Here is a 26,341-nt window from a genome sequence, read left to right on the forward strand (position 1 = left end):
TGGAACTTAAAAGTGCTTCGCGCTCTTCGTCTGTTTCGTTTTTTCGCTGTTTTCGCCGTTTTGCTTCAGAACTGGTTAAGATCTCCTCCTCTTTTACGTTTGGGAATTGTCTGAAATATAAATCAAATCAACTTTATTAACAAATACACTAAGTACAAAGACACGCTTTTCACACTTTATTTTCGATTTATGGTCAGTCACTGTATCACTTTGACTACTGATACTCTATTTGTTTTTATTCACTCACAGCAGTACTTTTCGGGTTCCTCCCTTCGGCAGTGATAACAAACTGACTTTCGAAACCACGACGGGTCTTTCTTTTTATACTGCGACCAAAGGGTAGCCCCACCAGTGGAGAATTCCAGAACATTCCAAAAAGACTTCGAATGGTCCATCACGTTCCACAACATTAGAGTATTGTGGAATGTGACACGATGATTTGGGATGTTCCCGAACATTCTGGAATCTTCCCGAATATTTCAGACTATTCCAGAACTTGTGGAATACAGATATAGATGCAATGCCATGAAAGTGGTCAAAAATTTCTGCCTTTCATCGACTACCGTAAACTTGGGAGTCGCAGCATGGGATTGCTGCTGCCCCAGGGATATTAAATTTAGCACTGAAACACTCAGTGCTGGATGAGACTCCAGTTACAGTGACGTTACTAAGAGTTTCAGTGTGAGGCTAATATGTGCGGAGTCTGTTTTTCCGTAGGTGAATACAAGAACAACGAAAGACATTGACACTATCGCAATTATTCCCTCCAGGCGTACTGAAAATACACGTATATATACTTTGACACTGTCACGCGCCTGATTAATTTTCACATAAGCACACGACGTTCTTTTGTCTTGTTGGGAATCGTGCAGGACTCTACTGCGCACCTCCGGTTTATAATGAGCCATTATGCATGGCTGCCTGTCACAGAGTTCTTCACATACCTGATGCGTCAGCCACATTCACACAGAGGAAACGAGATATCTTGTTATTCTCTGCTTAGTATTTAGCAACGTGACGACAAGCGCCCATTAATACAGCCCACGTTCGTCGTCACATAAGCGTATCATGTATCGCTTTCTGTTTACTGTTACTGTTTGAGATCCCTTCTTACAGGAAAAGAAAAGTAACTTGCCGTCTTTGCTTGCTTCGCGTGCGTAAATGGGTGTTGTAAATGGGTTCACGTCATCATCCATCGTTCGGTTGTGGAATACATCAGTCACAGATACGAAGCTCACTAACGTTTTGTTTCTTGCTCCTTTAGCTGTAATGTGGCATCAGCAGAAAGGTCGTTGAAGACGAGTTAATCTGACTCTTTTCCGTCTTTTTCATGAGGAGATGCATCGTATGTTAGCACGCAGGAAAGTGGTGTCTTGTTTGAGACACTGTGCAGCTCGTCTATTATTCTCTGACTGGGAAATGACGGAATAAGTGACCCTCGGAGGAGTACTAACTCCCATTGTTCCCTAACGGATCACTCACCTGCCGATATTCTATTCCAGGTGCAAGATTTCGTCTCCTACTACAGCTTTCTCGTCATCTAATAATAAATTAATCGGACAAAGAGGAAGAGTGGGGAAACTACAGAACAATGAAAGGCAGTAGGTTCTGGTAATGCAGTCGTCTACTCAGAATTTAGTATACGAATGCGAGGTAGACCTATCACAAGTCTTCTTTAAGGTGTCGCTCATAGATAAAAGCCTATTCGCAAGCAGTTCAGTTGCTGTAGGACAAGCCAAAACTTACTGGTAGTTCTAAAAATAGTTTTTTCTTTCAATTTATTGGCTTCCGTGAGGTGCCCATTCAGCCATCTCAACAGTCGAATGTCGGTTATGACGATACTAGCGTAAGGAAAACACAACACGCAGCCCTTGTGCGGAGAAAATGTCCGGCCTGGTCGGGAATCGAACACTGGCGCCTTCGCTTGCCAACCCGCCGCACTGGCCGCGCACTACCGAGACGAACCGCAAAGAGTTACACTTACAGAAAAGACAGTCCCCAGAGGTAGTGCGGAAAGTAAATCAAATTGGCAAACGATAACGAAAGAAGCCAGCCATGGATAACGAATGCTATCACAGTAAACATGGGTCGGACAGTATAGCTTACCGCGCTAAGAGCTGTGGATTTGCAGTGCCGGTATCTCGCGGTGCAAATCTCGCGATAGCGCAGTCGCAGCCACTGAAGCTGCTGCTCTCTCCATAACTCAAATCATGACCAATGGATTGCGGATGGCTAAACACAAAGTTGCTCCCAAAGTGTTGGAAGACAACACTTGCAGGAAAGTGGTGGTAACTGCCGCTCGATAACTCTCGGGATGTAGCCTTGTACAGAAACTGCAACAGAGTAGTCTCGAGAGAGGCTCTTCCGTGTTATTTGTAACATCGGATGCCGCACAGTCGTGTGCGTACACGGTTAACAAACAGTTTCTCGTAGCCAACATAACAAGCACTGAAGGCGGTACAGTTCCCGCAACTTCGGCCTGGCGGGGCGACACCGACCTATGACGCCCAAGTTGGGTCACCTTTTTGGAAGCGAATTCTCAGAACGGGGAACGGGACTAGTATGCCTCTGCCACCGCATGGCTTCAAATTAAATGTGAAATAACGGCCAGGGAACTAGCTGGACTTTGCCGTCTTGGCGTTTTCTTTATATGGATTAAACTGGGAATGTCAAAATTAGCCTTTCCCCTTCAACCGATGGTCATCTATGTAGACAAGATGTCAGTTGTGTCTGCTGGTCCAGGAAAAGTAATTTAATAGTATAAAAATGATAATTAAGATTGGTGACTGTTAAGTAATCAACTAACCGGCGTGCGTTTACTATCAAATTATTCCGAATTTTATCAGAAGCCCGAGTCTGTTGTCGAAATTAAAGATCTAATTTTATTTCTCTCTCTCTTTTGTTGTGGTAGGGACTGGTCTGAACAGTAGAGGTGGCTTCACAACGTGCGAAATCTGCGGTTACATAAATCGCTGCGTCACAATAGGTCTCCCCCCGTGCGGGTCCGGGGTAAGAATAGGCCCAAGGTATTCCTGCCTGTCGTAAGAGGCGACTAAAAGGAGTTTCAACCATTTCGGCCTTCCATGTGATGGTCCCCCTTGGGGTCTGACCTCCATTTTTCAAAATTCTACAGAAGTACGAGCCTTTTTGGGAAGGACGCCTTACGTGGTGTACCACTGGTCCTCAGTGCACTAAGACCTTGGCACTCGGCATTGTACCGGCGTTGTTGCATACCCACTATTCCTCAAATTGGGCCTAAACGCCTGATGGGTTGTACAAGTTATGCCCATAGTGCGTCCCCATCTGCATCTACGATCATGATGGACTTTCCATGGCACCAGAAATCCAGCACGGTAGCCAGCCCGTTGTGGTGGGGTCGTCATGTACCCTCTAGGTTGTAGCCCCCTGACAACACAGGGATCGTACTGCCGATACCTGAGCTGCATCCTCCCCACGTCGGCCAAGGAGTAGATGCCCGTCTCCTTGGGGCATCAGGACTCCCGGCAATGGTCATCCTGCCAGGTGGCCCTTGCTGAGGCTGGGTGGCGCCCGTGGGGAGAGCCCCTGGTCGGAGTGGGTGGTATCGGGGCGGACGTTTCGCAGATGAAACGTCAACACGTATCAGGTCGCTCTGCGACAGAGTCTTTCAAATGGAAAGGTACTGTTTCTAGTTCTGGTTCTCCTGCCCTTTCCCCCTTGGCCACTCCCTGGGAGGAGGGACAGGCCCGCCAGCTTGGGGTGAAGTACTTCCCCGCTATTTGGTCTGTTCTCGAACCAATGGGGGGACGTTCGTCACCTCCAAGCCCATGTTCTTTGTTCAGCACATTGAGGACATCTTCGGGGAAATCGAGGCTCTCAGTAAGATGCGTTCGGGGTCCGTTCTTATAAAGACCACTAAATAGGACGCAGGGGGTTATTTTTCATCGGGACCTCCTGCTGCAATCTGATGAGGAGCTCAGGGCCAACCTGGAGCGCCGAGGCGTGCATTTCGTCCGGCGAGTCCAGCGCGGCCCCAAAGACCGTCGCATCGAAGACACCGGGGCCTTTATCCTCGCCTTCGAGGGGGACGTTCTCCCGGAGAAGATAAAGGTGATGTGCTACCGGTGCGACGTGCGACCTTACGTCCCGCCTCCTATGCGCTGTTTTCGGTGTTTGCGCTTTGGGCACATGTCGTCACGGTGTGAGGCTGAGCCCCTTTGTGGCGATTGTGGACGTCCTCTTCGTGAGGAACATACATGCACCCCACCACCTCGGTGTGTTAATTGTCCTGGCATCCACTCGCCTAGATCCTCAGACTGCCCCGCATATCAGAAGGAGAAGAAGATACAAGAACTCAAAACTTTGGATCGGCTCTCTTATTCTGAGGCCAGGAAGAAGTATGACCGCCTCCATCCTGTGCTGTGACCACTTCGTTTGCCTCAGTTGTGTCCACTCCTTCCACGGTATCCTCACCCCTATCCTGTCCCCCCTCAGCCTCCTCCCCCCATCTGGGGTCTCTGCCTCCGCCTCCCAAATCCCTCCCTTCCATATCCTCCTCCCCCGTGGCCCCCGCCCCCTCTGCCCCAGGGACCACCCTTCCTCCTCCTCCTCCTCCTCCTCCTCCTCCCCCTCCCCCTCCCCCTCCCCCTCCCCCCCTGCCGCCTGAGAAGCGATCCTCTTCTCAGGCGTCCATCGGGGAAACGTTCCGGACCCCAGCTTCCGAGGTCCAGCGTTCCAAAACGGACCCCGCGCATGAGGACCTTCTTCGGGTCCAGCCCACCATCCCTGTGCCTCCTTGGACTTCCAAGAAGGCCTCTAAGAAGTAGTTTATATCCCTCTCTCCACCCTGGCGCGTTTTGTCTGACGCTCCATCCGTGAGTCGCTGCTCCCGGCCGTCCTCAGTTTCGCCAGGACGCTCTGCTGCCAAGCGCTCAGCTGGCCTCTCATCGGCAAATGATGCTGCCCCTCCTACACAACCAGGGACAGCGGCCGCAGCTGGCGACGACTCGATGGAACAGGATCCGCCTCCCGCCGGTTGTAGCGTTGTTCCCTCGAAACCTGGCCCTCCGCGGCCGTCGAGGTGACCAGCTCTTCCCCCGTCTCGTTCCCCCTCTTTTTTGACTAGCGATGGCCTTGTTACATTGGAACATAAGAGGTATTTGATCTAATCGGAAGGAATTACAACTGCTCCTCCGCCTGCACTGTCCGCTTGTCCTTGGTCTCCAGGAAACCAAGTTGCGCCCGACTGACCGTATTGCCTTTACCCACTATACCTCGGAGCGGTATTACCTCACCCCTGTGGATGGTATCCCAGCTCATGGTGGGGTCATGTTGCTCGTTCGGGACGATGTCTATTACCATCCCATCCCATTGACCACCCCACTCCAAGCAATAGCTGTCTGTATTACTCTTTCCGCTTTTACTTTTTCAGTTTGTATCATCTACTCTCCATCATCATCTGCTCTTAGTCGGGCTGACATGATGCACCTGATTGTTCAGCTTCCCCCGCCATTTTTATTGTTTGGCGACTTCAATGCCCATCATCCCCTTTGGGGCTCTCCTGCATCCTGTCAAAGAGGCTCACTTTTGGCGGATGTCTTCAACCATCTCAATCTTGTCTGCCTCAATACTGGCGCCTCGACTTTCCTCTCGGACTCTACTCATACCTACTCCCACTTGGACCTCTCGATCTGTTCTACCACTCTTGCCTGTCGGTTCGAGTGGTATGTCCTTTCTGACACCTATTCGAGCGACCACTTCCCCTGTGTCGTTCGTCTCCTGCACCACACCCCATCCCCACGTCCTTCGAGCTGGAACATACTGAAAGCTGACTGGGGACTTTACTCCTCCCTGGCGACCCTTCCGGACCACGATTTTCTCAGTTGTGACAGTCAGTTCGAATACCTGTTATCATCAATGCTGCCGAACATTCCATTCCTCGTACTACCTCTTCTTCACGTCGCGTTTCCATCCCCTGGTGGAACGAGGCTTGTAGAGACGCTATCCGTGCTCGACGACGTGCTTTACGCACCTTTCGCTGCCATCCTACGTTGGCGAATTGTATTGGATACAAACGACTCCGAGCGCGATGCCATAGAGTCATCACCAGCTCCTTTAACAGTTTTACTCCCTCTTCTGTCATATGGGGTTGCCTGCGCCGGCTGTCGGGCATTAAGGCCCACTCCTCGGTACCTGGCCTGACCTCAGGTAATGAGGTCCTCGTTGATCCTGTGGCTGTCTCCAACGCCTTCGGCCGGCTTTTCGCGGAGGTTTCAAGCTCCGCCCATTACCACCCTGCCTTCCTTCCCAGGAAAGAGGCAGAAGAGGCTCGGCGACCTTCCTTCCACTCGCTGAATCTGGAAAATTATAACGCCCCCCTTTACTATGCGGGAACTCGAACGTGCGCTTGCACTGTCCCGGTCCTCTGCTCCGGGGCCAGATGCCATTCACGTTCAGATGCTGGCACACCTTTCTCCAGATGGCAAAAGCTTCCTTCTTCGTACCTACAATCGCGTCTGGACCGAAGGTCAGGTCCCCATGCATTGGCGTGACGCCGTCGTTGTTCCTATACCCAAACCCGGGAAGGATAGACACCTTTCTTCTAGTTACTGCCCCATTTCTCTTACAAGCTGTGTCTGTAAGGTGATGGAGCGCATGGTTCATGCTCAGTTAGTTTGGATTCTTGAATCTCGGCGGCTGCTTACCAATGTCCAATGCGGCTTTCGTCGCCGCCGCTCCGCTGTTGACCACCTTGTGACCTTGTCGACAGTCATCATGAACAACTTTTTGCGAAGGCGCCAAACGGTAGCCATGTTCTTCGATTTGGAGAAGGCTTATGATACCTGTTGGAGAGGAGGTAACTTCCGCACTATGCACAGGTGGGGCCTACGCGGTCGCCTGCCCCTTTTTATTGATTCCTTTTTAACGGATCGAAAGTTTAGGGTACGTGTGGGTTCCGTATTGTCCGACGTCTTCCTCCAGGAGAACGGAGTGCCTCAGGGCTCCGTCTTGAGTGTAGCCCTTTTTGCCATCGCGATCAATCCAATTATGGATTGCATTCCACCTAATGTCTCAGGCTCTCTCTTTGTCGATGAGTTCGCGATCTACTGCAGTGCCCAGAGAACATGCCTCCTGGAGCGCTGCCTGCAGCGTTGTCTAGACAGCCTATACTCATGGAGCGTGGCAAATGGCTTCCAGTTCTCTGAAGAGAAGACGGTTTGTATCAACTTTTTGCGATATAAAGCGTTCCTTCCGCCATCCTTACATCTCGGTCCCGTTGTTCTCCCATTCGTGGACACAACTAAGTTTCTAGGGCTCACACTGGACAGGAAACTTTGTTGGTCTCCGCACGTCTCTTATTTGGCTGCCCGTTGTACATGTTCCCTTAATGTCCTCAGAGTTCTTAGTGGTTCATCTTGGGGAGCAGATCGCACTGTCCTGCTTCACTCGTATCGGTCCATAGTCCGATCGAAGCTGGATTATGGGAGCTTCGTCTACTCATCTGCTCGGCCATCCCTCTTACGCCGTCTCAACTCCATCCACCATCGGGGGTTACATCTTGCGACCGCAGCCTTCTACTTTAGTCCTGTCGAGAGTCTTTATGCTGAAGTTGCTGAATTACCACTGACCTACCGGCGCGATGTACTGCTGTGTCAGTATGCCTGTCGGCTGTTGTCTATGCCCAACCACCCCTCTTACCAGTCCTTCTTCGCCGATTCTCTCGACCGTCGGTACGGGTTGTATGTGTCTGCCCTGCTGCCCCCCGGAGTCCGCTTCCGTCGCCTGCTTCGACAATTGGATTTTGCCCTTCCTACCACCTTCAGAGAGGGTGAGAGCCCGACACCACCTTGGCTCCAGGCTCCGGTTCATATTTATCTCGACCTCAGCTCACTCCCGAAGGAGGGTACTCCGGCTGCAGTGTATTGCTCACAGTTTGTCAAACTTCGTGCTCGACTTGCCGGTCACACCTTTATTTACACCGATGGCTGCAAAACTGACGATGGTGTCGGCTGTGCCTTTGTCGTTGGGGCCGCCACCTTTAAATACCGGCTCCTCGACCAATGTTCGAGCTTTACGGCCGAGCTTTTTGCTCTCCATCAGGCCGTTCAGTATGCCCGCCGCCACCGCCATTCATCGTATGTACTCTGCTCTGACTCACTCAGTGCTCTTCAGAGCCTTGGAGCTCCCTATCCAGTCCATCCCTTGATTCAACGGATACAGCAGTCCCTCCATTCTTTCGCTGATAATGGTTCTTCTGTCAGCTTTCTGTGGGTTCCCGGAAATGTAGGAGTGCCTGGGAATGAGGCTGCGGATGCTGCAGCCAAGGCTGCAGTCCTCCTGCCTCGGCCAGCCTTTCATTGTGTCCCGTCATCTGACGTTCGTGGGGATGTTTGTAAGAGGCTTGTTTCGTTGTGGTGGGATGCTTGGTCATCCCTCCAAGGAAACAAGCTCCGGGCAGTAAAACCGCTCCCAACTGCTTGGACAACCTCCTCCCGACCATCTCAGCGAGAGGAGGTCCTTCTGACCAGGTTGCGGATTGGGCATTGCCGGTTTAGCCACCGCTACCTGCTCTCCGGTGACCCAGCCCTGCAGTGCCCTTGTGGTCAGTCATTAACAGTGCGCCATGTTTTATTGTTTGTGTCCCCGCTTTAGTCAATCTCGTGTTGTCCTGTCCCTGCCATCTACTTTACCGGATATTTTAGCTGATGACGCTCGAGCAGCTGCTCGTGTTCTGCGTTTTATAACTTTGACTGGCTTGTCCAACGACATCTAACCTTTTTACTTATTTTATCTGCATCTTTGTCAGGTCTTTCTGGTGTCCCCCCCTCCCCTTGAGTTTTACTAGATTCCATGCGCTCTAACAACGGTGACTGGGCTCTAATGACCTCAGTAGTTGAGCGCCCTTAAAACCCACCAAAAAAAAAAAAAAAATGTGGTGCCACAGAAGAATGTTGAAGATTAGATGGGTAGATCACATAACTAATGAGGATGTACTGAATAGGATTGGGGAGAAGAGGAGTTTGTGGCTCAACTTGACTATAAGAAGGGATCGGTTGGTAGGGCATGTTCTGAGGCATCAAGGGATCACAAATTTAGCATTGGAGGGCAGCGTGCAGGGTAAAAATCGTAGAGGGAGACCAAGAGATGAATACACCAAGCAGATTCAGAAGGATGTGGGTTTCAGTAGGTACTGGGAGATGAAGCAGCTTGCACAGGGTAGAGTAGCATGGAGAGCTGCATCAAACCAGTCTCAGGACTGAGGACAACAACAACAACAACAACAACAACAACAACAACAACAACAGCACTCAAGTGCTGTTTTCTTGTAATTAATAATTGTAACCAATATAGCGAAACAGAGTTCCCAAATGAGAACTCTCACAATAATGCATTACTAAAGAATTGGTGGCCAAGCTGGGACCTAGTTAAATCGCTCATTGCATACTAATGAGAGGCTGTGAAACATGCTGATATTGTGTTGTACACATATGATACGCAATAAAGAAGTTAATTTCTAAATACTGGTAACGATATTCATATAGTTTCTTCCAGTCAGTTTAATCAGACTCGTCGCATAGGCCTTTGGTATGGGCGGTAAAGAACTCGACATCGTTTGCCAAAACTGTTGAGTATGTAGGGCTGCCCCCTCGTATTTCGGCTGCTACATTTACGTGTATGTTTCGCAGGTCAGGTAAGGCCCCTGCCCCATCTAGGTAGGTTATATGATGATGATGATGATGATGATGATGATGATGATGATGATGATGATGATGATGATGATGATGATGATGATGATGATGATGATGATGATGATTGATTTGTGGGGCACTCAACTGCGCGGTCATCAGCGCCCGTATAAAGTTCCAATTTTACACAGTCCAATTTTTTTACACAATCCAATTTAGCCACTGTCACGAATGATGATGATGATGATATGATGAGGACAGCACGCGGGCAGAGAAAAATCCCCAACCCGGCCGAGATTCGAGCCCGGGACCCAGTGATCCGGAGGCAGCAACGCTAGTCACTAGACCACGAGCTGCGGAAAGGGTTGTGTGTAAACGGAAGAGGCAAGTGTACAGTGGAGCCGCCAGCAGTCGCCACAGCGTCCTGGGCATGAGTCTCGCCACTTGCGTCCGCGCTCTCGCGTGCTCAGGTGATACCACACATGTATCCTGCAGCAGGAGAGCCATTTACGTCCCAAGCTCTGAGTAAACGAACAGCCGCCTCAGGTCTCCGCTTCGGACACCGCCTGCTGCTGCCACTTTGCTGCCCGCCAAGGTGCCGGCCGTGCTGCCCTCTCCCTGGGTCACGTTCGACGCTGCGTTTCCACCAGCCGCGACGCTGCCTTTCCACCAGCCGCTCCGAGCGCGCCGCTTTGCAGTATTTGTTGCGACTGCCCACGTGCTCATTTGCCTGTGGGACCGTGTCGCTACCAACAATCTGCCTACGAGCTCGCAACCTCATAGGACCTTGTCGTCACGGCAGCTGCTGCTCATCAGGAGACTGCTTGCGAGTTACCAGCCTCATGGGACATTGTCGTCGTTAATCCTTCCTGCTCCTCAATACACTGCTGTTCTCAACTTTTGTATACATTATTCTCAGAGGCTGTATTTATCTTAGGTCTTGTAGTAAACAGCTGTTATTGCAAAGTGTATGACCCACTTCTGCGAATCTCGCACCTCCAGAAGAGGATAGAACGAAAACAATTAATCATGCCCTGTCCTAGTTATAAAATTAGGAGGTATCTCAATAAGTTATTAAAATCAGCAATGTGTTTCTTGAGTTTTTAACACTGAAAATAGTTCACAATTCATCGATCAGTGTAAGAGTAGAGTAAGAGTCTTGAAATATCAGAAAAGACGTGAGTTGTCTCTCTGGACATACCAAGGGTGTCAAGCACATTTAAGGTCAAAATTACACTTTGAGATATATAACTAATGATCTTAAATTAATATTTTCGATTATACAAAGTCTTGATAAGCAATGCATTTGATGCACGTGTTTGTAAATTGCTTATGTTTCATAGCAAACAGCTGCATTTAGCATCGAAGCTACATTTCTGATTGGCTGCCAAACTGGAGTATTATACGTTACAGAAATTTGCAGGCTGTCATTAGATGGTTCAAATGGTTCTGAGCACTATGGGACTTGACATCTGAGGTCATCAGTCCCCAAGAACTTAGAACCACTTAAACCTAACTAACCTAAGGACATCACACACATCCATGCCCGAGGCAGTATTCGAACCTGCAACCGTAACGGTCGCGCGATTCCAGACTGAAGTGGCTAGAACCGCTCGGCCACACCGGCCAGCGGCATTTGATATATTGTACAAAAGGATGTAGAACCCAGAAATTCCAAACGAATGTGCAGAGAAAAGTTCACAACGGTAAGTAATTTGTCACTATACATGGAAATCACGAGAAGCTGAATCGTTGAAGCCAAAGAGAACTCACTGGCTTACTAGTCAAAGAATAGTTTGCACAGCAGAACTTAAGGAAATGGTGTTGGATTATGTGGGAGAAGCTTAGTTAGTAAGCTACAGTCAACCTGCCAAGAGATACACACTCTGAAGAGCACAGTGTGGGGAGTACTGGTGGAACATCAGTTGACCCCTTTATCATAAACAACGTGAGGAAGTAGTGGGGTCATATGATTTTAAACACAAAGTTTAAGAGTATAGCTGGATTGTTTTGTAAAACAGGAAGGGCAAAAAAAAAAAAAAAACTGGGCAGGAAAATTTTTCTTCTAACCTAAGATACGCAACACAAATCACAACATCGGCCCCAGGTAATGTAAGCTGGGTTGCCTGTATCAGGTTGTACGACATACTGCGTGGTTTTACACTGACGAAAAATAATAGCATAAGATAAAGTTGGTAGGCGTGTTTCACGTCTGAAAGATGTCTATTCGAATTTCGCGCCAGTCGCGTAAGAGTGACGCTGGTGGCGCTACTATGAGGATGGAAATCAGGTTTGCTTTAAATACCGAGTGATCAAAAAGTCAGTATAAATTTGAAAACTTAATAAACCACGGAATAATGAAAAAATTGACACACATGCTTGGAATGACATGGTGTTTTATGAGAACAAAAAAAAATATTGCTAGACGCGTGAAAGATCTCTTGCGCGCGTCGTATGGTGATAATCGTGTGCTCAGCCGCCACTTTCGTCATGCTTGGCCTCCCAGACCCCCAGACCTCCGTCCGTGCGATTATTGGCTTTGGGGTTACCTGAAGTCGCAAGTGTATCGTGATCGACCGACATCTCTAGGGATGCTGAAAGACAACATCCGACGCCAATGCCTCACCATCACTCGGGACATGCTTTTCAGTGCTGTTCACAACATTATACCTCGACTATAGCTATTGTTGAGGAATGATGGTGAACATATTGAGAATTTCCTGTAAAGAAAATCATCTTTGCTTTGTCTTACTTTGTTATGCTAATTATTGCTATTCTAATCAGATGAAGCCCCATCTGTCGGACATTTTTTGAACGTTTATATTTTTTTGGTTTCTAATAAAACCCGATGTCATTCCAAGCATGTGTGTCAATTTGTACCTCTCTGTCTACATTATTCCGTGATTTATTCAGTTTTCAACTTTATACTGACTTTTTGAGCACCTGGTTCACGCTGTAAGCGTGGTGAGCGTCAGTTATCTTTGAGATTGGACAGGTGAATTGATGTTACTCAAGAATGCCTTTAAGACGATAAAGACGCCATTATCAACACCTCACTGAGTTTGAGCGAGGTGAGTAATAGGGCTACGAGAAGCTGGATGTCCCTTCCGCGATACTGCAGAACGGCTTGCCAGGAATGTGGCCATATACGTGACTGCTGGCAGCGGTGGTTATGAGAATGTACAGTCACAAGAAGACCGGACTATAGATGGCCACGTGGCACTACCGAGAGCGAAGACCATCATGTCGGGCGTATGGCTCTGGCGCATCGTACTGCATCTGCAGCACCAATTCGAGCAGCAGTTGGTACCACAGTGACACAACTAACTGTTACAAATCGGTGGCTTCAAGGAAGCTCCGAACCAGTCGCCATGAAGTGTGCATTCGACTGACCCTAAACCGCTGCCATTTGTGACGTCTGTGATGTCAACCGAGAGCTCATTGGAGCACAATATGGAGGTCTGTTGTGTTTACTGATGAAAGGTGGATTTGTCTCGGTGCCAGTGATGACCGTATGTTGGTTACAAGGAAGCCAGTTGAAGGCCTGCAAAGAGCATGTCACTCGACCTACAAGTGGGGTTATGGTCTGGGGTGCGGTTTCATATTACAGCAGGAGCACTGACTTGGTTATCCGACGCAAATTAGTACGTCAGTCTGGTGATTCGAGCTGTTGTGCTGCCATTCGTGAACAGCATTCCAGGGCGTATTTTCCAGCAGGATAATGCTCGACCACATACGGCCGTTGTAACTCAATATTCTCTACAGTGTGTTGACATGTTGGTTTGCCCTGCTTCATCACCAGATCTGTCTCCAATCGAGCACATATTGGGCGACAACTCTGGTGTCATCTGCAAACAGCATTTACCGCCCCTGTATCACCGACCAAGTGCAGCAGGCATGGAACTCGATCCCACAAACTGACATCCGGCGCCTGTACAACACAATGCATACACGTTTGCATGCTTGCATTCAACATTCTGGCGGTTACACCGGTTATTAATGTACCAGAATTTCACGTTTGCAATGGCTTATCTCGTGCTTACATTAACCTGTTGTCCTGCAATGTTAATCACTCTAATATGTTACCTAGACAAATGTATTCCCAAAATTTCATAACTCTACATCAGTTATTTTTTCGCGTAGCGATTGTGTTTTGTTAGTGTACTTAAATTGACGGTGTTCGAAGTGCTGCAGTGCGGGCTGTACACATCGCGAGATGCTGAAACACAGTAGATAGGTTCATTAATCGGTATCTTCGTGGAGTTTTTTTCCATATATATATATATATATATATATATATATATATATATATATATATATATATATAGTGTGTGGACTGAAGAGATCATCCTTGATGACTTATTCTTCTAGGATGGGATGTAAGGATAAAGGGAAAACACTTTATTTATTACACATTCAGTTAGGCTTGGGCACGCAATGGGTCCTTTAGCCTGCTGTCTTTGGTGATGTCTGTCTCCTGTGGAGGGTGAAATGTGACAAGGCTGTTATGTGAGACTGCTTCCTCGTGTTATGACAGATTGCCTATGGGGGGTGAAACGTTATTGACTTCGGTACTCTATACTTGTGCCATCTTGCAAGGTTTACGATTCCTACCGATTCTAATTGTCGAACTTCGTCCCTAAGGGCATCGATCTTGTCAAAAACTTGTAGAGCTCTGTCATGGACATTCTCTTGCATAGTGATCTCGTGGAGTGCGGTGCGGATGTCGACGTTTCTTGTCCACCATGGAGCTCCTGTGATCCATCGATAGCAAATGTTTTGCAGCGCTTGGAGTTTGTTGTAGTTGGAGACGCACGTAGTTCCCCCACGAAGTGGAGCCATACAACATTGTGGGTTCCACCGTTGCCTTATACAATTGGAGTTTAGTCTTAGGGTTGAGATCCTTACTCTTCAGGAATGGAATCAATGATCTGGCCATCTTCTGGGCTGCCGTCTTCTTGTCGTCAATATGCTGCGTAAAGAGTAATTTTTTGTCAAGGTAGACACAGAGATACTTCACTCCCGGCGACCATTGGATAAATTGGTCAGCTATTTGGAGTCTGTCGTTCAGAACTGGTTTCCTCCGTGTGAATAGAACGGCTGCCGTCTTCGTCGGGTTGATGGTTATCTCATTTTGCAGCGCCCAGCGTTCCATTACAGCAAGTTGCCGTTGCATCCTAGCGATTAGCTGGTCCAAGTGTCGTCCAGTTGTCAGAAAGGCCGTATCGTCCGCATAAAAACTCGCCGTAACAACGGGGACTGTTGGGATGTCATTTACATATAAGTTGAAATCAGAGGCGAAATGACAGAGCCCTGCGGAATTCCTGTGGAGATCAGTTTCATTTCGGAATTTTTGTCGTCGACTCGGACATAGTTTCCTGTCCTGCAGAAAGCTGTCTATGAGCCTAATGTAACAATCCGCAATAGGGGTAGTGCGATGCATTTTGACGATAAGATTTGGCCGCCACACCTTATCGTAAGCTTTTTCGATGTCAAGGAAGACACCAATTGTGAAGTGCTGCTTGTTGTATCCGTCTTGTATCCGTTCGGTGATCCGTAGAAGTTGAAGTTCGGCAGATAACTTGTCCTTGAAACCGAATTGTTCGGGTCGTATAACATCATGCGCTGTAAGCGTGTCATGGAGCCTCTTCAACAGCACTCTCTCGAGCACCTTGCCAAGGGTCGGCAAGAGGATAATTGGCCGGTAACAGTTGGGTTCTGCTGGGTTTTTACCTGGCTTGGGTATTGGAACTACTCGAGCCGTCTTCCATGCCGTAGGAAAATATCCCTGCAGAAGACAGCTGTTGAGAATTCGGGTAAGGAGCACAGTTGGCTTCCTGGGCAACTGTTTCAAATCGGTGTTGCTTATGGAGTCGTTGCCCGGCGCATTATTCCGAGTCTTCCGGATAATTTTACGGATCTCTGCTGGTGTGGTGAGTTGTGGGCGGCTCTGCACAGGCGCAGTACGAAAAGCAGTCCATTCTGCTGTAACGACGGCTTCCTGTTCTTGCAGGCGGACGTCGTTCACGGGGGCCGCTGGTGTAGACATCTGTTCTTGGTAAGTCGTAGCATACAGCTCCGCCTGGGCGAGTTCGTCATAGAGGAGGCCATCTGGTCCTCTGATGGCTCGTTTAGGTGGCCGCTGGTGTCGTATGTTCTTGACTACCTGCCATTCGTTCTTGGTTCGAAGTAAGAATTCATCCATCTTATCTTCCCAGACCTGCTGTCGCCACTCGGCGACTCTCCTGTGCAGTTCTCGTGTTAAGACGTGTGTTTCTCGTCGATCGATCGGGTTTCTATAGCGGAGCCAACGTCGCCTGCTCCTGTTTCTCTGTGTCTTCAGTTCTTGGAGTAGAGGCGGGAACTCGTCGAAAGCTACTACAGGGTTGACCGTGTGAGTAGTTGCCCTCCGTTTGGCTACCTTCATCTTCTGCGTCAAAGTTTGTACCGCGATGTCGATGGCTTCCGGTGTTGAAACGTCCTGCGTCGGGCAGATATTGTTGTCAAGATATGTCCGAAATTGACCCCAGTTCAGAGTTTGTGAGGTTGGGGGCGGAAGGTTGGCCGTTGCGTTTTCCACTATGCTGATAACAGGTCGGTGGTCAGACGAAAGATCGTCGACGGTGCGGAGCTGGAGGTTCGTCTCGATATTTTTGATGATAGCAATATCTAGGACGTCTGCTTCTTGCCGATAGACGTAAGGAATCCGTGTGGGCTCTCGTGGGCCATAGACTGTGATGCCCAGTTCTTCTTCCATGGCAATCAAAGTTCGTCCACGAGGGTTCGTACGCCGGGAATTCCACGCGACGTGCTTGCTGTTAAGGTCATCTCCTAGGAAGATTTTGTCAAAATTGGTGAAGATATTCCGTAGGTCGTCTGGCACCAGGGTTTTACCGGGGCTGTTGTACGCCGCAATGAAAGTGATGTTGCCTGCCGCCGATCGAACCGTTACTGCTGTTGCCTCCAGATGTTGGAGGTGTGGTAGTGTTTCATGATGGTGCCGCAGTTCCCTTTTAAGCAGAACTGCGGTCCCTCCACCTCGTTGGCCTTGTCTGTCCGTTCTATAGACGTACATGTTACGAAATCGGAGCTCAGTTGTTGGACGAAGGTGCGTCTCCGATACAAGTGCGATGTCGATTTTGTGACGTTGTAAAAATTCAGTGAATTCTGTTTTCTTGTGTTTCATTCCGTTGGCGTTCCATATACGTATTTTCAGGTTTCTCGTGGTCCCAGGGCGATCCATCTTAAGGTGTTCCAAAGGCCATCAATACACTTTCGATTAAAGAAAGTATCCCCACTAGTTGTTGCTGCACGGCGGTGAGAAGTTTGGCGACATCAGAGAGCGCTGGAGCTATAGATTCCATCAAATGAGCTGGTGAGACGTAGGTTTCCGGTTCCGGTCGGCGTGGTGATGCTGCGTGGGCGTATGAATAATGCTGGCGGTGCTGTCGAGGTGGAAGTGCTTCAGGAGGAGGCTGTGTTACTGGCTGCCGTGTCGCCGCCGGCTGTTCTTGTGGCGTTTGCTGACGGTGGGGCGGAGGGTGTGGCGTCAGGTTGGAGTTCCGTATTACACGAGTCCTCCGTTGAGAGGGCTGCGGGGAAGACCGTTGTGTGTATTTCCTGAGAAGTTCCTGGTATTTCTGGCAACCACGCCATGTGGCAGGATGGTCCTTTTCACAGTTAGCACATTTCGGCGGAGCCCCTCGGGGATGAGTACATGCTGAAGATCGGTGTTGCCCTCCACATCGAACGCAGCGAGCAGGCAAGCTTCAATAATTAGCCGTATGTTCGAATCGCTGGCAGTGGCGACATTGAACAGGTCCTTCTTGTCTGTTGTAGGTTTCAATAACGACTTTAGTATATATAAGGTATTTGATGTCGTAAATCTTGTAGTTTTCCTTTTGGGCTGGCAACGTGACACAGTAAGCATCTTGAGGTCGTAATTCCTTCGTGTGGTCGTCTCGATTTTGAAACTGGTGGACGTTGATGACAGGGAAACCCTTCTCTATCAGAGCGGCTTTCAGCTCTTCCTCCGTAACTTCGGCAGGTAGACGTTTGACAACCACTTTGAGGTCCTTGTCCTCTGCAGCCTGATGTGTAAAAAAGTGGATGCCATTCGACACAAAGAAATTGATGGCCCGCCGTTGATCTTCATAGGAGTCAAAGTGATATTTGATCCTGTCTCGTTGGTAGATGGCCTTAAGACTGCCGTCAATATTCGCTTCCAGCGCCTTGTTGAGTTCCATGTAGTTCTTGGTATGGTAAATAGTAACGGGCGGGACTTTGCGTGGTAAGTTCCGGTCAGAGCCATCTGTCCCCTCTTTATCTGCCTCGAGATTGACATCACTCGTCTGGTCCATACGTTCTGGAGCATCCGTATTATCTTCCGTCGCAATAGCCGCATAACGGTTGGAAGTTTTCAGTTCTTCTGGACGTTGTCGCTTCCGAGAGTTGTTCTGCTTAGGAGAAGCGTTGAGTCGTTTTCTTTGGCAAACTAGTGTAAAATCGCCCTCTCCGTCGTTGGGCTACATGGTCCAAACTTCTTCAGAGGAGACTCCCTCCATTTCGTCGTCGTCTTCTGGAGGAGAAAATTGTTCCACGTCGCCTACTTGTTCTTCAGGCTGTGAAGTAGGAACTGTACTAGTGAGGTTGTCGTATACTTCCTGACTTTGCAGAATCATGTTGTATTTCACGTCTTAGTTCCCGTTGTTGCCGATCGTTCTGTGTTAGCTGATGTCGCTCGTCATAGGGGCTTGACGTATGTTGTCCTCCGCTCTGCATTCGCATGGCGCTCGTCGTGGTCCTGTCCTCATTATGTTACCTGTCAGAATCCGTTGTCGTTGCAGGGGTCGTCGCCGTTGTATCCGTCCTGTGGGGAGCGGCCTCCGGGACGGCCGGCGGGGCAGGCCCCACCGGCCGGCCCCGGCGCGACCGAGCCGGGTGGCTCGGACGCGCGCGTTCCGTTGCCCGCACTCATCGGCATCGCGCGCTCAACTCGTTGGTGACGCGAGACTGGACGCGCACGTAGTTTCCTTTTCGTGGAGTATGCTGAAAAAAAAATAGTTCCACTTCCTGCCACCAGCTGACAATATGGCGCGGTAAGCACTCAAAATGTGGTGTTGGTGAGGCAAAAGTAGAAGAACGACCATATCCTAATAAACGTGCCATAACCACCATTATCATGTGTCTTGTCGTTCCTCTACTTTTGCCTCAGACACAGGTTAATATAAGCGCGAGATAAGCCATTGCAAATGTGAAATTCTGCTACATTAATAACCTGTGTAACCGCCAGAACGTTGAATGCAAGAACGCAAACGTGTATGCATCGTGTTGTTCAGGCACCGGATGTCAGTTTGTGGGATCGAATTCCATGGCTGATGCACTTAGTCGGTCTCCTTAGTAGATCTGTTACATTTTCTAAGTGTACTGCCAATAAAACGCAGTCTTTGGTTAGCCTTCCCCACAACGTTTTCTGTGTGATCCTTCCAATTTAAGTTGTTCTTAATTGTAATACCTAGGTACTTAGTTGAATTTATGGCTTTTAGATTAGACTCACTTATCGTGTAACCGAAGTTTAACGAGTTCCATTTAGCACTCATGTGGATGACCTCACACTTTTCGTTATTTAGGGTCAATTGCCAATTTTCGCACCATTCAGATATCTTTTCTACATCGTTTTGCAATTTGTTTTGATCTTATGATGACTTTATTAGTCGATAAACGACAACGTTATCTGTAAACAACCAAAGACGGGTGCTCAGATTGTCTCCCAAATCGTTTATATAGATAAGGAACAGCAAAGCGCCTATAACACTACCTTGGGGAACTCCATAAACCGCTTCTGTTTTACTCAATGACTTTCCGTCAGTTACTACTAACTGTGACCTCTCTGACAGGAAATCACGAATCCAGACACATAACTGAAAGGATATTCCAATAGGCACGTAATTTCACTAAAAGCCGCTTGTATGGTACAGTGTCAAAAGTCTTACGGGAATCCTTAAATACGGAATCAATCTGAAATTCACTGTCGATGGCACTCAACACTAGTTGCGAGCAAAGAGCTAGTTGTGTTTCACAAGAACGATGTTTTCTAAATCCGTGTTGACTGTGTGTCAGCAGACTGTTTTCTTCGACGTAATTCATAATGTTCGAACACAATATATGTCCCAAAATCCTCATGCATTTCGTCGTTAATGATATGGGCCTATAACTTAGTGGATTACTCCTACTACCTTTCTTAAATCTTGGTATGACCTGTGCAACTTTCCAGTTTTTGGGTATGGATCTTCCGTCTAACGAAAGGTTGTAAATGACTGAAGTATGGAGATAATGCATCAGCATAGTCCGAAAGGAACCTAATTGGTATACAGTCTGGACCAGAAGACTTGCTTTTATTAAATGATTTAAGTTGCTTCACTACTCCGAGGATATTTACTTCTACGTTACTCATGTTGGCAACTGTTCTCGATTCGAATTCTGGAATATTTACTTCGTCTTCTTTTGTGAAGGCATTTCGGAAGACTGTGTTTAGTAACTCTGCTTTCGCAGCACTGTCTTAGATAGTATCTCCATTGATATCGCGCAGAGAAGGCATTGATTGTTTCTTGCCGCTAACATACTTCACATACGACCAGAATCTCTTTGGATTTACGGCCAGGTTTCGAGACAAAGTTTCGTTGTGGAAACTGTTATAAACATCTCGCATTGAAGTCTGCGCTAAATTTAGAGCTTCTGTAAAATATCGCCAATCTTGGGATTTTGCATCTGTTTAAATTTGGCATGTTTGTTTCGTTGTTTCTGCATCAGTGTTCTAACCCGTTTTGTGTACCAAGGAGAATCAGCTCCATCGTTTGTTAATTTATTTGATATAAATCTCTCAATTGCTGTTGATATTATTTCTTTGAATTCAAGCCACATCTGGTCTACAGTTATATTATTAATTTGGAATGAGTTGAGATTGTCTCTTAGGAAGCCGTCAAGTGAATTTTTATCTGCTTTTTTGAATAGGTATATTTTTCGCTTATTTTTGGAGTATTTGGGGATTATAATATTCAATCTCGCTACGACAACTCTGTGTTCACTAATCCCTTTATCGGTTTTGATTCTCGTTATTAACTCAGGATTATTTGTTGCTAAGAGCTCAAGTGTGTTTTCACAACCGTTTACTATTGGCGTGGGCTCATGAACTAACTGCTCGAAATCATTTTCAGAGAATGCGTTTAGCAAAATTCCGGATGATATTTTATGCGTACCTCCGGAATTAAACATGTATTTTCGCCAACATATCGAGGGTAAATTAGTCACCACCAACTATTATCGTATGAGTCGCGTACGTGTCTGAAATCAAACTCAAGTTTTCTTTGAACCTTTCAGCAACTGTATCATCTGAATTGGGAGGCTGGTAAAAGATTTCAATTATTATTTTATTTCGGTTGCCATACTAACTCACAGGAAGTATCTACTTCAATTTCGCTACAAGTTAAACTACTTTTAACAGCAACAAACACGCCACCGCTAACATCGCATGGTCGAAAGTTGCTCGCAACATATCTGGTGTATTCAGAGCGGTATGTTGTCCTTCGCTGTCCTTCAGATCGCGAAGAGTCCGGTATCCCTGTTAGACACGATCTTTCAGATATTCCCACAACCAGAAGTCACATGTTGTTAGTTCTGGAGATCTGGAATGCCACACATCTTGAAATGGTCTAGAAATTACGCGATTCCCTTGGAAAATGATATGTGGTGTCGCCCCATCTTGAACGAAAATATTGGTGTGGACACAGTTGCGTTCTTGCAAAGCTGGAATCACGTGTCCTTATAACATGAAGATGTCACTGTACACTAAGCAGGCCTGCGAATTGTCATTTCCTCTCAGAAAAACCCACCGAGAAAGAAGAGGCTTGTTAAAGCACACCTCAAAGTCACATAAGCTGTGTGCAGGGGGTATTCCTGCACAGCATGTGGCAGAGTAGAACCCCATATGCGACAGTTCTGTACGTTCACGTCACCGTCCAGTGTAAAATGTGCCTCATCCGTCCAGAGAATATTCCCCGGCCACATGTCATCCACTTCCGCGCGTGCCAAAAAACGGAGGGGGAAGTCACGGATTTGTAGCCTATCTTGGAGCTTCATGTGGTACGCATTTTTTCAAATGGCTCTGAGCACTATAGGACTTAACATCTGAGGTCATCAGTCGCCTAGAACTTAGAACCACTTAAACCTAACTAACCTAAGGACATCACACACCTCCATGCCCAAGGCAGGATTCGAACCTGCGACCGTAGCGCCTAGAACCGCTCGGCTACGCCGGCCGGCTGTGGTGCGCATTCTGAATCTTGTAGGGATGTTGTTGTTGTGGTCTTCAGTCCTGAGACTGGTTTGATGCAGCTCTCCATGCTACTCTATCCTGTGCAAGCTTTTTCATCTCCCAGTACCTACTGCAACCTACATCCTTCTGAATCTGCTTAGTGTATTCATCTCTTGGTCTCCCTCTACGATTTTTACCCTCCACGCTCCCCTCCAATACTAAATTGGTGATCCCTTGATGCCTCAGAACATGTCCTACCAACCGATCCCTTCTTCTAGTCAAGTTGTGCCACAAACTTCTCTTCTCCCCAATCCTATTCAATACTTCCTCATTAGTTATGTGATCTACCCATCTAATCTTCAGCATTCTTCTGTAGCACCACATTTCGAAAGCTTCTATTCTCTTCTTGTCCAAACTATTTATCGTCCATGTTTCACTTCCATACATGACTACACTCCATAAGAACACTCTCAGAAATGACTTCCTGACACTTAAATCTATACTGGATGTTAACAAATTTCTCTTCTTCAGAAACGATTTCCTTGCCATTGCCAGCCTACATTTTATATCCTCTCTACTTCGACCATCATCAGTTATTTTGCTCCCCAAATAGCAAAACTCCTTTACTACTTTAAGTGCCTCATTACCTAATCTAATTCCCTCAGCATCACCGGACTTAATTAGACTACATTCCATTATCCTTGTTTTGCTTTTGTTGATGTTCATCTTCTATCCTCCTTTCAAGACACTGTCCATTCCATTCAACTGCTCTTCCAAGTCCTTTGCTGTCTCTGACAGAATTACAATGTCATCGGCGAACCTCAAAGTTTTTATTTCTACTCCATGAATTTTAATACCTACTCCGAATTTTTCTTTTGTTTCCTTTACTGCTTGCTCAATATACAGATTGAACAACATCGGGGAGAGGCTACAACCCTGTCTTACTCCCTTCCCAACCACTGCTTCCCTTTCATGTCCCTCGACTCTTATAACTGCCATCTGGTTTCTGTACAAATTGTAAATAGCCTTTCGCTCCCTGTATTTTACCCCTGCCACCTTTAGAATTTGAAAGAGAGTATTCCAGTCAACATTGTCAAAAGCTTTCTCTAAGTCTACAAATGCTAGAAACGTAGGTTTTCCTTTCCTTAATCTTTCTTCTAAGATAAGTCGTAAGGTCAGTATTGCCTCACGTGTTCCAGTGTTTCTACGGAATCCAAACTGATCTTCCACGAGGTTGGCTTCTACTAGTTTTTCCATTCGTCTGTAAAGAATTCGTGTTAGTATTTTGCAGCTGTGACTTATTAAGCTGATAGTTCGGTAATTTTCACATCTGTCAACACCTGCTTTCTTTGGGATTGGAATTATTATATTCTTCTTGAAGTCTGTGGGTATTTCGCCTGTTTCATACATCTTGCTCACCAGATGGTAGAGTTTTGTCAGGACTGGCTCTCCCACGGCCGTCAGTAGTTCCAATGGAATATTGTCTACTCCGGGGGCCTTGTTTCGACTCAGGTCTTTCAGTGCTCTGTCAAACTCTTCACGCAGTATCATATCTCCCATTTCATCTTCATCTACATCCTCTTCCATTTCCATAATATTGTCCTCAAGTACATCGCCCTTGTATAACCCTCTATATACTCCTTCCACCTTTCTGCTTTCCCTTCTTTGCTTAGAACTGGATTTCCATCTGAGCTCTTGATATTCATACAAGTCGTTCTCTTATCTCCAAAGGTCTCTTTAATTTTCCTGTAGGCGGTATCTATCTTACCCCTAGTGAGATAGGCCTCTACATCCTTACATTTGTCCTCTAGCCATCCCTGCTTAGCCATTTTGCACTTCCTGTCGATCTCATTTTTGAGACGTTTGTATTCCTTTTTGCCTGTTTCACTTACTGCATTTTTATATTTTCTCCTTTCATCAATTAAATTCAATATTTCTTCTGTTACCCAAGGATTTCTACTAGTCCTCGTCTTTTTACCTACTTGACCTTCTGCTGCCTTCACTACTTCATCCCTCAAAGCTACCCATTCTTCTTCTACTGTATTTATTTCCCCCATTCCTGTCAATTGCTCCCTTATGCTCTCCCTGAATCTCTGTACAACCTCTGGTTCTTTTAGTTTATCCAGGTCCCATCTCCTTACATTCCCACCTTTTTGCAGTTTCTTCAGTTTTAATCTACAGGTCATAACCAATAGATTGTGGTCAGAGTCCACATCTGCCCCTGGAAATGTCTTACAATTTAAAACCTGGTTCCTAAATCTCTATCTTACCATTATATAATCTATCTGATACCTTTTAGTATCTCCAGGGTTCTTCCATGTATACAACCTTCTTTCATGATTCTTAAACCAAGTGTTAGCTATGATTATGTTGTGCTATGTGCAAAATTCTACCAGGCGGCTTCCTCTTTCATTTCTGTCCCCCAATCCATATTCACCTACTATGTTTCCTTCTCTCCCTTTTCCTACACTCGAATTCCAGTCACCCATGACTATTAAATTTTCGTCTCCCTTCACAATCTGAATAATTTCTTTTATTTCATCATACATTTCTTCAATTTCTTCGTCATCTGCAGAGCTAGTTGGCATATAAACTTGTACTACTGTAGTAGGTGTGGGCTTCGTATCTATCTTGGCCACAATAATGCGTTCACTATGTTGTTTGTAGTAGCTTACCCGCATTCCAATTTTCCTATTCATTATTAAACCTACTCCTGCATTACCCCTATTTGATTTTGTGTTTATAACCCTGTAGTCACCTGACCAGAAGTCTTGTTCCTCCTGCCACCGAACTTCACTAATTCCCACTATATCTAACATCAACCTATCCATTTCCCTTTTTAAATTTTCTAACCTACCTGCCCGATTAAGGGATCTGACATTCCACGCTCCGATCCGTAGAACGCCAGTTTTCTTTCTCCTGATAAGGACATCCTCTTGAGTAGTCCACGCCCGGAGATCCGAATGGGGGACTATTTTACCTCCGGAATATTTTACCCAAGAGGACGCCATCATCATGTAATCATACAGTAAAGCTGCATGCCCTCGGGAAAAATTACGGCTGTAGTTTCCCCTTGCTTTCAGCCGTTAGCAGTACCAGCACAGCAAGGCCGTTTTGGTTAATGTTACAAGGCCAGATCAGTCAATCATCCAGACTGTTGCCCTTGCAACTACTGAAAAGGCTGCTGCCCCTCTTCAGGAACCACACGTTTGTCTGGCCTCTCAACAGATACCCCTCCGTTGTGGTTGCACCTACGATACGGCTATCTGTATCGCTGAGGCACGCAAGCCTCCCCACCAAGGTCCATGGTTCATGGGGGGGCTTGTAGGGATACCTGTGTAAAAGCGCCGCGAATCTTTTGAACTATTCACCAAAGTAGAAATAATTCCCGTGACACATCTCGAACACTGGCTGCACAATTTGAGGCTTGCGCTGCGGGTCGGCTACAGCTGCAGCAACTTCAACAACAGCTGCCATGGGAATGGATCGCCGCCCTCTCCCTGCTGCACCACCTAGTTCACCTGGTTCTTCGAATTTCTTGATCATTATCTTGAACCTTTTATTGACATGAAGCCTCTTCGTAACCGTTTCTGTCTGCGATATTCCCGCAATGAAGTGCCGCTATTGCTGTCGTCCAGATAAAACAACTTTCCAGCAGTGCACTGGAGCGTTGCGTACGGAAAACTTTAACCTTCCTAACCCTTTATACCAACAGTCACTTCACAAAAGAAAGCAACATCCGTCATCAAGCATACGGACGTCAAAACAGCAAATATTTCACATTGTGACTGCTTACAGCGCCATATTTTCACCTGATAGGAGAAAGTGGAACTTTTTTTAGCATACTCCGTGAGCGCCCAGATTAAGGAACATACTTGAGATGTTTCAGCGTTCTCCAATGTATACAGCACACTCTGCAGCACACGGAACACTGTCAGTTAAATTTTAATCACCCGGTATTTTCCTGGCCTGTTCTTTCCATTCACACTGCACATGCACTAACACTTGTGGTCATAATTTTAAACTGCTGCTATGTGCTTAAGTTATTACAATAAGCTGATAGTAACTTATTGAAAAAAACATTTTGAGTGTTTTTAAATCAAAGTTTTATGAAGAAGAAGAAAATAATTAATGACAATATACATAGAATTTCTCAGACGATATAATTTATGTTAAAAAAACTACGTTTCATGAATATCTGGAGAGTAAGTTTGTTCGTATTCATCAGTGGATGGCTTTGTGAAGGCATAATTCTGGAAATTTCTTTAGAAAAAGTTGTATATGCGGTTCATGCTACCAAAAACGAGTTGTGATATTTTTTATCACCTAGCACAAAGCTGATTAAACGTCATCTGTCGGTAATTTT

The sequence above is a fragment of the Schistocerca serialis genome, chromosome 5, assembly GCF_023864345.2.
Source record: "Schistocerca serialis cubense isolate TAMUIC-IGC-003099 chromosome 5, iqSchSeri2.2, whole genome shotgun sequence".
NCBI lineage: Eukaryota > Metazoa > Arthropoda > Insecta > Orthoptera > Acrididae > Schistocerca > Schistocerca serialis.